General features: G+C 51.1%; 1 long non-coding RNA gene and 1 pseudogene across 1 annotated transcript; both read right to left on the bottom strand.

Moving 5' to 3' along the window:
- Nucleotides 1-9244: 9244 nt before the first annotated feature.
- On the bottom strand, nucleotides 9245-9308 carry LOC122695851 (annotated as a pseudogene).
- Nucleotides 9309-9827: 519 nt separating this feature from the next.
- LOC122693482 lies at nucleotides 9828-12671 on the bottom strand. The gene is made up of 3 exons (XR_006340910.1): nucleotides 12534-12671; nucleotides 10166-10259; nucleotides 9828-10087 (listed from the first exon to the last, which is right to left on the bottom strand). It is a non-coding gene; the product is annotated as an uncharacterized LOC122693482 (long non-coding RNA).
- Nucleotides 12672-13075: the final 404 nt, after the last annotated feature.

Genomic DNA, 13075 nt, shown 5'->3' with positions numbered 1-13075 from the left:
AAGCCTTGAACAAGACCTTGTCCATTTTAATTTCCCTAACAGCTGTTCCTCCTGCGTGGTCTGTGCCCTGGGAGTCTGCACCCTGGAGCTCTCCCCTTCTCCTCTGGCTCCCCACTCGTCTGCCGCCCAGGTATCCCCGAAATGGGCTCCCCTCGGAGCCCCCTTTAGGCTTCCTTTCCATGGAAAACAAAGTACTACACGAGCTAAGCAGCAGCTCTCTTTGGGGCGCTGCTCTGCATTTTCTGGTGCCCAGGCCATTTCCTTCTGGCCCTGGGCATGCGGTCATGTGCTTCCTCTCATGGGCGGGTTAGGGAGCAGGGCCAGCCAGCAGAGATGGGATCAGTGCGCCTCCATCGCCGCCTTTCTCCCGGAAGCAGCCTCAGCTGGCGTTCTGGGGACCAGAGGCTGGCCAGGAACAGGGGGGTTGGGACAGCTGGGGGACTGCTGCCCAGCTCAGCAGGGGAGGGTTGCGGTTGAGTTTTCCTGGTTTCAGGTTCCCCTCCCTGGAAGCCAGAGGCAGGAGGCTCAGGTTTCCCGCCCGCCATCCTACTCTTCCTTTGGTGTTGGGAGTGATGGCCCATGGCCATGATGTCATCGACTAATCCAAACAGAAGGGGGGCTGGTTTGGCGGCGCTGGCTGGCGTCCCATGCTGAGTGCAGCAGTAAATTTCATTTCAAGGCTATGATTAGGACTGTGCCCAAGAATTTCCTCTCTCTCCTTCCTCTCCCCAATCCTATTTTTCTTTCTGTGTTCCTGCCTTGCCTTCTCACCCCCTCAAGTCTCTCTTCTCTGAGGGTGCCTCAGGTTCTCAGCGGGGCCAGCCGGTGGTTGGCATCACCAAGCTCCTTGCATCCCCAGTCCGGTTTTGGATCATCTTCAGATTCCAACCCGCCTCCTTCCCTCCGTAATCAGCAACGTAGCACACAGATGAGGTCCCAGCCCCTAGAGGTTGTCCATGGGCGTCCAGGGTGAGGGCGAAGGGACAGAATGCTTACAACCCCACCTTCAACCTTGAGCTGAATTGTCTGACAAGATAGAGCTCAGGGTATGGGTGGCTCTGGTCACCGACAAAGAGATCAGAAGGCAGCGAGCGGAGCCGGCAAAAGGGCCCTGGAAAGTGACTCATCGGATCCTCAGCGCCATTTCCAGCTGGTGTGTGGAGCTGTGAGTCTGGCTGGTTGAGTCTCTGGTTTTTGGCACTCACACCCTCTCCTCAGCTACGAGACGGCAGCCCAGGGCCACAGGCGAGAGGTGGCCGGAACCCCATCTCCCAGGGCCTGCCAGCCCCTGGTAGAAGTGGGACACATGTGCAGCCCTCCCCCAACCCCCTGCTTCTCCCCTCCTCCCGCACAGCCCCGGTTCTGCCCCAGCGTTCCCTGGCCTGGGAACATGGCCAACGCCGAGTCACTGCTCAGTGGCCCCTACATCCTCCAGCTCAGCCTCTCCTGACAGGTGTCACCGATCACAGAGCCGGGTCGCCTGGACGCCCACAGAGAAAGCATCAGGGGTGCGGAGGCTGCATCTCAGTCAGCACCAGGCATGCTGGGCTTCCTGCAGATGTGGAGGGTGCCCTGGGTCCCCCTCGGTGCTCCCCACCAAGTTGTGATCTGACTCCTCGGGGCAAGCAGAGGGATGTCCCAGATGTGGCCTCCTGGCTGGCCAGGAGACCCCCCTGTCCACTCCCCCCACCCACCCACTCCAGGCCCCCACCAGACACATCGCTCTCCAGCATTCCTTCCCCACTGAGCCTGGTCACAGCCTTGGAGCCTCCTCATCATGCCCCAGGAGTCAGTGCAGCCAGCCAAAGGGGGCGTGTGATTGATTTCCATCCCAGCGAGGTACCCAGCTGGGGTTGTGCCAGTAGCAGGTCGCCCTAGGGAGAGGTAGAGATGGTAACTGCCCTTCCGTGGCCCATTTACCTGGAATTCTCAGACCCCTTGCATGTTCTCTCATGGGTTGCTCATCTTCATGTCTGCCTTCCCCAAGACTCCCGACTTCTTTAGGTTATAGCTCATTCATTTATTCATTCATTCAGCAAATTTGTGTTGGGCCCCAGCTGTGGGCCAGGCACATGCAGGTGCTGGGGGTGTGGATGGAACAAAAGCAGCCCTTTGCCTCCTACAGAGTGATCCCCCCTTCAGCAGAAATACAGACAGAGATGATGGCAAAGCATGCCAGGGGCTCAGTGGAGGAGCAAGGGCACCAGTAAGGTCTGGGTGGCTTGGGCTAGAGACCTGGAGGTGGTCATAGTTATCCAGACCAAGGGGAGTGCTGCTCTAGGTGGGCTTCCCTGGTGGCTCAATAGTAAAGAATCTAATGCAGGAGACGGGGGTTCGATCCCTGGGTCAGGAAGTTCCCCGGGAGAAGGAAATGGAAACTCACTCCAGTATTCTTGTCTGGGAAATCCCATGGACAGAGGAGCCTGGTGGGGCTATAGTCCACTGGGTTGCAAAGAGTCGGACACGACCTAGTGTCTGAACAACAACGACTACTGTTCTAGACAGAAGGTCCTGGAGGTAGGAGAACGCAGGAGCTCAGGAAGGTCTTGCCAGCTGAGCGCAGACTTGGGTGGGGGCAGGGTGGATCCGGAGGTGAGGGGTGGGAGACGAGACAGCCAGCAGCTGTCCGTGGTGACTCACTGCTGAGCAGAATGATTGGAAACACATGTCCCGCAGAGAGGCGCATGCATTACTCACAGCCCAGGGTTCCTGGACCACATGGGAGGCAAGAGGGAGACCGGTGGGGAGGGAGCGTAGTCGGCGGGGCTGGGGATGGGCTCCCGGCTCTCTCTCGGTGCCCACTGTCTGTGCCTTGCCTTCCTCTGCCGGATAACGTTCCTCAACTCTGGCTGAGTTCCTACTCGATACATTCAAAAAAGCTTTTTATTCTGAGAACTTCCAGACATGTTTATGAGGAGAGAGAACAGTGTAATGTTCACCCACGTCTCCAGTGCCCAGCTTTGAAAACGATCAGCTCATCCAATTTGCTCCCATCAACACGTGCCCCCGTGGATGGCTTGGAAGCAAATCCCAGACATCGTAGTTCCTCTGTAAACACTGGAAGAACATTTTTGTTGAAGGTCTACCTTCTCTCTTCCCAGCTAGGCAAGCATGTTAACTTTATTTTGTGAGGGTTTCTCACAAGACTTTTTTCTGCTCTTTGGGCAAAACCAGCTCCCAGAATCAGATGAGCTGGGGTTTATCCTCTGTCATCAGCTGTGTGACTTGTGTTCAAGGCTTCACCTCTTCCCATTTCTGCTTCCTCGTTTGGAAAAATGAGATCCCACTGGTAGTCCCACCTACGGTACCTTCCAGGAAGGCATCTAGCAGGTCCCCGATGATATTGTGATGAGGGTACCAAGAAACAAAGCAGGTCTCACAGCTAGGAGGCTGCTGGGGCCCGGATGCCAACCTTAATCTGCAGACTCCAAAGCCTGTTACCTATTGCACACCTTGGGCGTGGTCAGCATACGCAGTCAGCAGGGTTTTTAGTGCCCACTGAGCCAATGTTGTCCAGTGACTTTTGGTCATGATCTGGTCCCCGAAACACCCCTCTCTTGGACACCAGGATTGGGGGGCCTGAGGAAGCGGTTTCTTCAAGAACTCAAGGCCCATGGGGATGAGCAGCAAATGGAGCCTCCCAGCTTATGGGAGGGTGGGGAGAGGGATGAGGAGAGGGCATCTCCCTCCACTTGGATGTAGGTTCGGCTCTTCCCACCTGGAAACAGGTGCTGTCAGTGTAACCCTGAATCTATGGGCTGTAAGGAATAAATACCCAGAGGAGATGGGTTGACTAAAGTGGGCTTTCTTCAAGCGGTGTAGCAAATGTCATGCTAACCCCTGGACGTCTGAAATCTGGAGAACCCTCAGAGCTACTTTATCCCTCTGGCTTCTCTCACTCCCCAGAAAGGCTCATCTCAACCACTTGCCTGCCTCTCTTTCCTTTATCTCCTCAAACTTCTCTGCATTTTCACAGCTCAACCTGACTGCTCTATCTTCTTGGCCCTTCTATCTAGATCATTCTCATCAGTACAGAATCAATGGACCAGCCAGGGGCAGGTGACTACACCCATACCTGGCTCAGTGACTATGGCTTCTGGTACTAACTGGGTAGGCTTGCTCCTTGGAAGCAAAGCTGTGACAAACGTAAACAGCATATTAAAAAGCAGAGATATTGCTTTGCCAACAAAGGTCCGTATAGTCAAAGCTATGTATTTTTCTAGTAGTCATGTACAACTGCGAGAGCTGGACCATAAAGAAGGCTGAGCACTGAAGAACTGATGTTTTCCAGCTGTGGTGCTGGAGAAGACTCTTAAGAATCCCTTGGACAGCAAAGAGATCAAACCAATCAATCTTAAAGGAAATAAACCCTAAATATTCATTGGAAGGACTGACACTGAAGCTAAAGCTCCGATACTTTAGTGATGGGAAGAGCCAACTCATTGGAAAAGAGCCTGATGCTGAGAAAGATTGAGAGCAGGAGGAGAAGGGGCCAACAGAGGATGAGATGGTTGGATGGTATCATCAACCCAATGGACAGGAGTTTGAGCAGACTCTGGGAAATCGTGAAGGACAGGGAAGCCTGGCATGCTGCAGTCCATGGGGTCACAAAGAGTCAGACACGACTTAGCGACTGAACATCAGCTAACTGTGTATTCAGGTCCTGGGGTCTGAAGGACAGGCTAGCCCAGAAGGGGAACAGGAAGGGACACCTCTCTGGAGTGGACAGCACCCCCCCCCCCGGAGACACTCAGGGTGAGGGACAGTCGGGCCCTTGACTCCCTGATGGTGAGTCTCTCATACCCTTGAATCTTTCAGTAGTGGGAGAAGGCAATCAGGTTCTGGGCCCAGGATGATGACTCTGTGCAATTGGCTCAGGAGAGGTTTGGTTCACCAGGGGATTCCTGTGGGGACTGCACCTCCTGGGCCCTGAGATCCTCATACCTTGATGGGGGCAAGAGCCCTATTCGAGGCGATGATGTCAGAACACTGACCTCATCTCTGACCGTGTCTCCTGGCAGCAGGGGAGGGCAGCAGCCGCTCCAGGCTCGGACGTCGCCTGGAAGGCATGTCTGGGGCTGCTACTCTCTAATAGACTGCCAAAGAAAATATTTTTTGCAGGTTCCTTGTGAGCCGAGGATGGAAATACAACACGCAGCAGGATGAGTGGGGGAGGGAGGCCTGCCTTTCTCCTTGAGTTGGGGAGACACCGGGGGATGGCATAACTTGGACACAGCTGGGTCAGCAGAACCTGGTGGTCAGGAGGGACCCAGGTGAGCAGAGTGGCCAAGAATAGGGAAGGCCCAGGACCAGGGCAGATGATGGGGTTGTTGGAAAAGTGCTCTAAAAAGGTGAATGAGATGACTCAGGCTGAACTGAAGGGCTCTAGCTTAAAATAAGCAAACCGAAAAACAAACAAAAAAAGAACCCTTAGATGTATAGAAATCAGTTGGAGTTTTGAAAGCTCAGATAAACAGAAAGAAAAATTATATAATCAATATTCATACACACAGAAACAATGTTAGTACTTTGGCATCTATTATCCATTTTTTTATTTGCATGTATGTATGTGAACACATATGTAGCAAGTAATATTATATGTTCTACTTTGTAGCTGCCTTATTTTAAACCCAGGAAGGTATCCTGAAGATCTCTCCATGTGATTATTTCCCTGCAATGCTATTTTTAACATCTGCATGGCATTCTGATGTAGGCTCTGCCCAGGAGGCAGGGTGAAGTTGCCAATGGCAGTGCCAGGCTTGATGGTCCCTATAGCTCCCAGTCCCAAAGAGTAAGCAGGTGTCCTCAGCCGTTACTATGGCAAAATACTTGAGGAAGGCTATGATTGGCCAGGCTTGGCTCCTAGGCCCATCCTTAAGCCAATCACTGTGGCCAGCAGGATTGAGGGCTTTGATTGGTTAGGCCTGAGGCACATGCCCATCCTGTAGCCAGGAGGAGGCTGAGGGGAGGGCTGCAGAGCAGGATGAAAAGCACTGATCCCCCCACAGACTGCAAGCCAGTAGGAGCTTCCATAAATATGCATGGAAAGAATGTCCAACAGGGTAGTGGGTCTAAGACTAAAGAACTGTGAGACATGGTCCTTACCCTGAAGAGTCTTACAATTTGAGGGAGACCCCAAAATATGTAAAACCAATTAAAGAAAGGTGAAATGACAAAAATGAAATAAACACAACAGAAGGACTTTATGGCAGGCTAAACCTGGGTTCAAGTCCCATTTCCACCGTGATTTTGGCCAATCTCTTTACTTCGTTGGACCTGAGCTTTCTCATCCATAAAGGGGAAACAATACTCACCACACTCCTCGGGTTACGGCGAGAATTCAACCTAATGACGTAAGAAGAGCCCAACTTGGAGTCTGGCACATAATAAGTGCTTGGTGCGTGTATGTGCGTGCTAAGTCGTTTCAGTCATGTCTGACTCTTTGTGACCATATGGACGGTAGCCCACCAGGCTCCTCTGTCCGTGGGATTCTCCAGGCAAGAATACTGGAGTGAATTGCGCTTTCCTCCTCCTGGGGGTCTTCCTGACCCAGGGATGGAAACTGTGTCTCTTACATCTGTTGCATCGGCAGGCAGGTTCGCCCCCACTAAAGCCACCTGGGAAGCCCCTTGGTAGAGGGTACTTAATATTAGTAGTGGCAAGATTTGTGCGGGGGTGGCAAAGATTACAATGCACAGACCAGCTGCTTGGAAAAAGCTGAAAGGTGAGTGGTGGATTCATCACAGCACAAAATGGAAACCACTCAAATGTCGGTCAGATGATGACTGGATAAGCAAAATGAGCTGCCTCTGGACCATAGATCAGGATTTAGACATCACAAAGAGTGAAGCGCTAACACACAGAACTTCAAAAACATGCTCAGTGAAAGAAGCCAGACACAGAAGGCCACGTATTGTATGATTCCGTTTATATGAAGTGTTCAGAGTAGGCTCAGGGCTGAAGGAGAGGGGCAGGGGAGATAGACGATTTCTTTTTGAAGTGATAAAAATGTTTTAAAATTACCTATGGAGATGGCTGCATCACTGGGATGTGCTAAAAAAAACTACAGAATTGTATACTTTAAATGGGTGAATTGTATGATACGTGAATCATATCTCCATATAACTTTTTTTTCTCCCCAAAGACACATGAATGGTGGACATTGGATCTTGAAAGCTGGGTTAAATTTGGGTGGTCGGGGTAGAGACTTTCCCTGGGCAGAGGCGGGGAGGGGTGTGTGGGGAGGGGTGCGCAGAGAGGGGAGACAGCCTAGCTTGTGGGCCCGGACCTGGGCTAGGATAGGCTGGCCTGGGCAGGGAGCATCTGAGGATAAGTTGGCAGGGAGGGTGAGTCAGGGGCTGAGGACAGGCGAGCCATTGAAACCAAGTCCACCTAAAATCAGTTTCTTCTGCCAAGTTTGTGATCTGCCTCTCTACTCAGAACGTGATTCCCAGGGACTTCCCTGGTGGTCCAGTGGTTAGGACTCTGAGCTTTCACTGCAGGGGGCACAGATTCGATCCCTGGTCAGGGAGCTAAGATTCCACATGCTGCATGGCACGGCCAAAACCCAAGCAAGCAACCAACTGTGATTCCCTTTCTTATCCAACACCTGTTTTCCTCAAGATTGAGGAGTATCAAATAAAACGGGGGATTGAAACAGCCTACCGGCCCCTGTGTCCTTGTCCTTCAAAGCAAAAGTTTTTGTCTCCTTCTCCCAAGCCTCCCCTGAATCTCAGCATGGCTGGCTCAAGAGTTCCTGATTAGGAAATGTGAAGATGTAGAAACAAAGAATATTTGTTGGTCAGGGAAACTGGTAACAATTTAGGCTATAAACCAGCCATGTAGCAGAGTCACTGAACTCCCAGTTCCCTGAAAGATATAGATAAATACATGTTTGACACACATTCCTAAGTTTGCTTTTATGGGAAGCAGACCCCCTCCAGTGAAAACTGCTGATATAAGCAGGTGGACTCCAGACCAGCTGAAACTAGAAATGCTCAAAATTTCACCTTGATGCCAACCGACCAATCAAGAATTGTATGCGAGCTGATCACATACCCTGCATTATGGGCGGCCTGGCTGGAGAGGTACTGAAAGACACTTTTTGTTCCGGGACAAATGTATCAGGATATATAGAGAAGTGCACAAAGCTTAAGTTATGATCTGGATACACACCTGCAAAGTGAAGACACGGAGTGGCCACCATCCGGAACGGTGGAGAGATGGACCATTGCCAGCATTGGGACACACCTCGTGGTCACTCCCTCATGTTGGCCTTAGTCCTGACTGCTAGCACTGGGCAACCACCATGATGGGCTTGTCTTATAGATCAGACCACCCTAAATCCACATCCCCATTTTTCAAAAACCTGTCCTGTCATTTTTGCAAAGATGATTTTATTCATATAGAAAATGCAGGGACTTCCCCCAATGGTCTAGTGATTAAGACTCCAAGCTTCCACTGCAGGGGTCGTGGGTTTGATCCCCAATCAGGAAACTAAGATCCTGCATGCATGCTGCAGCCAAAAAGAAAGAAAGAAAATGCAGTCACTGTTTAGTTGGGTTAAACTTTTCATTTCTTGCCGATAGTTTGTATTTATATGTATTGGGGTGACCGTCTCAGAAGAAAAGGTACCAGGTGGCAGGAATCATGTCTATAGAGATTGCTTGACCCCTGGAATATTCAGAATTTGGTCCAATAATTCCCTTTTCTTCTTGGGGAAGCAGCCCAGAAAAGAACTAAAGGATGGTTCTGCCTCTGCTAGGATGGGAAAAATGTCAAACACGTGGCGGTCTGTGAGTAAGAGAACCGCACCCAGCAATGACAGGTGTGAGTGGCCAGGCTGAGTGTGTGGGTGAGGACCCCTGGGGTGCTGATTCAGGGCTCAGTGTTAGATGAGATTTTTAAACCATTCTTCTTGTTTACACCTGTTGAGCTGGAGTTTTCCTTTCCTTTTCTTCTTTTAATATGGAAGTGAAAGTGTAAGTAGCTCAGTTATGTCTGACTCTTTGCAACCCCATGGACTGTAGCCTGCCAGGCTCCTCTGTCCCTGAAATTCTCCAGGCAAGACTAATGGAGTGGGATTGCCATTCCCTTCTCCAGGGGATCTTCCCAACCCAGGGATTGAACCTGGGTCTCCTGCGTTGCAGGTAGATTCCTTACCTTCTGAGCCACCAGGGAAGGCTTCAAGAATTTGCTGTCCTCCTTAGTGCAAGGATAGCCCCTCCCATTCAGTGAATTAGTGAGGAGTCATGCTAATCTTCTCTGTATCATTCCAATTTTAGTATGTGTTCTGCTGAAGTGAGGACTGGAGTTGTCTTGGATTTGCTGGGGAAAGCAAACCACATAGAGACCCAATGTCTCAACAAGAGCAAGCCGCATCAGCTGCAGAGATCCCACTCTGAAAAGATTGAGACATCTTCCTTATTTTGCTTGTTTCTCACAGAAGGGGCAGACTAGGAACCACCATTCTGGGATCTGCCCTGGGGCTGGGCTCCAACCAGCTGCTCTGAAGTTAAGTTCTGCGGCCCCGAGCAGGGGTGGGGCAGACCCTGCTGCCCACACACTTGACGAGGGTGGGCCTGAGTCTGGGAGCAGAGCAGGGGAATGGAAGGCTGCAGAGTGAGCTGGCTGAACATGCTTTTCCCAGAAACACACTCGGAATGCTCATCTTTTTTTTTCTCTGTTTTCTGAGGCTTTCTTTTATCACACTCAGCAAAGCTCTGTATGCCCAAGCTCCTTGATGAGGCTGGATGAGCAGGAGGAAATTTACCTTGTGAAAAGTTAACCTTCAATAAAGCAAACAAGAAAGGCTGTGTGTCTTGAGCTGAACGCTTTTATAGCAACGAGGCCAAGTTTATTGCCATGAAATGTGCTGATGGCATAAAAGCACCCAGGCTTGCCTCATCCCAACCACACCCCAGTTTCTCACGAAGGTTCTCCTCAGTCTCTCTACTGCCATCTGCCAAGGGCCACCTCCATGGCCCAGCTACTCCAGTCACCAGGCACCTTCTTGCTTTTCTCCTTGCCTCTTTCCCCAGCGTCACACTGTGGGGAGTTCAGTTGCAATGTGTGTTCTGTGTTTGGGCTTTGAAAACAAGAGACAATGATAGAACAGCACCAGATAAGGAAGCAGAGAAGGGGGTTATGATAGTTCATATCATACCTGAAAATTCCAGAAGACTACGTTATACCTGTTCTCATTTATTTCTTCTCCAAGGATGGTTCAAAATATGGAGCGTCACTTGCTGTGCTAAGGACTGAACATAGAGGAATGTTTGAGGCCTGGACTCTTCTTCTAAGCTACTTGTTATCTAATCACTGCTGCTGCTGCTGCTAAGTTGCTTCAGTCGTGTCCGACTCTGTGTGACCCCATAGACGGCAGCCCACCAGGCTCCGCCGTCCCTGGGATTCTCCAGGCAAGAACACTGGAGTGGGTTGCCATTTCCTTCTCCAGTGCATGAAAGTGAAAAGTGAAAGTGAAGTCGCTTAGTTGTGTCCGACTCTTCGAGACCCCATGGACTGCAGCCTACCAGGCTCCTCCGTCCATGGGATTTTCCAGGCAAGAGTACTGGAGTGGGTTGCCATTGCCTTCTCCTGCTATCTAATCACAGACAGACATAAAGACGATTCCTATAATGAAATGGGAAAAATATTACAATAACCTCCTTTGATGGTTAAGATATTCTCAATTATAAGTTACTATGCATCCTACCCATACAGTCTTAAACAGTAAAGTCAAGATTTACTGACTTACATAACTGAAGAGTCCCTATGGAGGGTAGACAATGCTGTGATTGATCAAGGTTTACCCATTCTCTGTGCATCTGTTTCTTTCTCAAATTGGATTGCCTCATGGTCACAAAATGGCTGCCAGTGCAACCAGGCTATAAGCTTCCACATTCAAGTTGCTTTCTTCAGCCATGGACCAGAAGCCTTCAAATTTTCTATGGAATGGTTACCAGCATAGACTTAGAGTCATACAAACCCAAGCTTTAACTCTGTCCCTGCCATCTTCTGGTCTTGTGGGTCTGGGCAATTTACAAATCTTAGTGTCTGTGAAGTCCAGAGAACAGCAGCAGCAGCCTCATTGGGTTGTGGTGGGACGTAATGAAGTGAATGAGACCAAACACTTAGTGCAGCCCCAGCCACAAATGTGGCTGTAGGGGGCACTGGTTGCATCCTGAGCTCCTTGCTTTCCCTGGGGGCCCTACACCTCTCCCACACAGCCCAGACTCGCTGGGGAGAGCCAAGTCTTCCCCAGCTCCAGGGATGAGACTCAACCCATCCTCTGGCCTTGGTTATCAGCTTAGTGCTGGGCATGTGCCCCCAGGCTGGCTCAGAGAGAGTAAAGACATTTGCTGGGGGTTGTGGCCAATCATATTTCCAAGATAGTGGCAATGATAGCTCCCGTCCCACCACCTCTTCGTGGATGTGACCTTGGGACACATGAGTGATAAGGACTGCGGTCCATTCCCTTGAATACGGGCAGCCCTTTGTGACCACTGCAACCAACAGAGCAGAAAGGAAGTGATACTGTGTGATTCCTGAGACCAGATCATAAGAAAATCACACATTCCTGCCTTGTTCCCTTGGATCCCAGGTGCCATGCTCTTAGGAAGCCCAAGCAGCTCTGTATGCAGAGGAACCAAGTTCCCAGCTGGCTCCAGCACCAACTTGTCAGCCACATGAGTGAGCCACCTTGAAATGGATTCTCCAAGCCCCAGCTTATCTGCTCCAACTGATGCCATGTAGAGCAAGGATGAACTGTTCTTGTTAAGCCCTGCCCAAATAGCAGGTTTATAAGCAAAATTAAAATTTTGGGGGTGATTTGTTGTACGGAAAAATGTAACCCGAACAGGAATTTGGAAAAAGAGATTCCCTCTGCCATTTAAAGGTTTGAAATAGAGTTGGAGCCACTGCAGCGATTTTGGCATCATGAGGGAAGCCATTGCGAGGCTAAAGTTGCTGCTACAGAGGACAGAAAGAAGAGGTGAGCCTGAACCTAGCCCTCTGAACAGGGCTGAACTGCTAGCTCAACCATCCATGATACCCACACGGCCCCTATACTTTCCGGTTAATATGAACAATAACATCCTCTGCAACATTTAAGCCTTTCTGAATTCGATTTGTTACTCATAACCCAAAGCATCCTAACTAGGATATCGAGTATCACTGACAGGATCACCACCTGGGTTTAAAGCCAAGGGAAATGTCCTGATCAGGCGTCTTAGAGCAGCAACAGTGGTGGCTCTGTGGGGCTGGCCTGGACAGAGCTGGGAGGCAGGGAGACAAGCCAGGACAACTCCTGGGTCAGAGAAGGTGGGCCTCCAGGGGATAGGTCTGGAGAAGAGCCCTGCTGAGGGCAGTTCACAGGTGCTGTGTTTGATCCTCCATGTGATAGAGATCCTCTGTGTGATAGAGATAGAGATATCACTCAGACAGGCAATTGAGCTGTTGACCCTGATTTGGAAAAGGTTGCACCAACCTTTCCCTCCCCCCTCCCCTCTGCACCCATGGGATGGAAAACTTACTTTCCATCAGTGTCCTCACTGGCAGCAAGGAGGGGCTACAGATCTCCAAAAGGATTCTGGAAAGGCCCTGAGGGAAGTGGAAGCTTCCAGGCCCAGCAGCTTGGAAGCTCGTCTGCTGCCCACTGCGCTTGGACAAACCTCTGCCCCCGCTCAGCCTGCTGCCCGCCCTCCATGCGTTCTTGGCTGGTCCCCACCCAGCCTGACCTCAGCCCATCCCACCCTCCAGTCTAGCTGCACAGGCCTCCCTGCCCCCACGCCCCTCACACAGCTGGGAGTTGTTACTGCAAGCTCTCAGATGTTTACTGAAGGCCTCCCTCGGCATTTTCTCTCCTCTGGCAACACAGATTCTTAAAGAGGCCCGGCTAGTTTTGGTCCTCTGGGCCTCGGGACACCCTCCCTCTGGGTTCTCCCCAGAGGTGCCCTCTTGATCTCGTGTGGGGTGCAGGTGCCAGTGTTGGGACAGCTAGGGCTGGCAAGCCAGAGGACTCTCTTCGTGGTCAGCCCTGGGACCGTGGTGGCCAGGCCACTCTGACGGGGTGGGG

The sequence above is a fragment of the Cervus elaphus genome, chromosome 5, assembly GCF_910594005.1.
Source record: "Cervus elaphus chromosome 5, mCerEla1.1, whole genome shotgun sequence".
Classification (NCBI taxonomy): Eukaryota; Metazoa; Chordata; class Mammalia; order Artiodactyla; family Cervidae; genus Cervus; species Cervus elaphus.
This window is presented reverse-complemented; position numbering and strand designations above follow the sequence as displayed.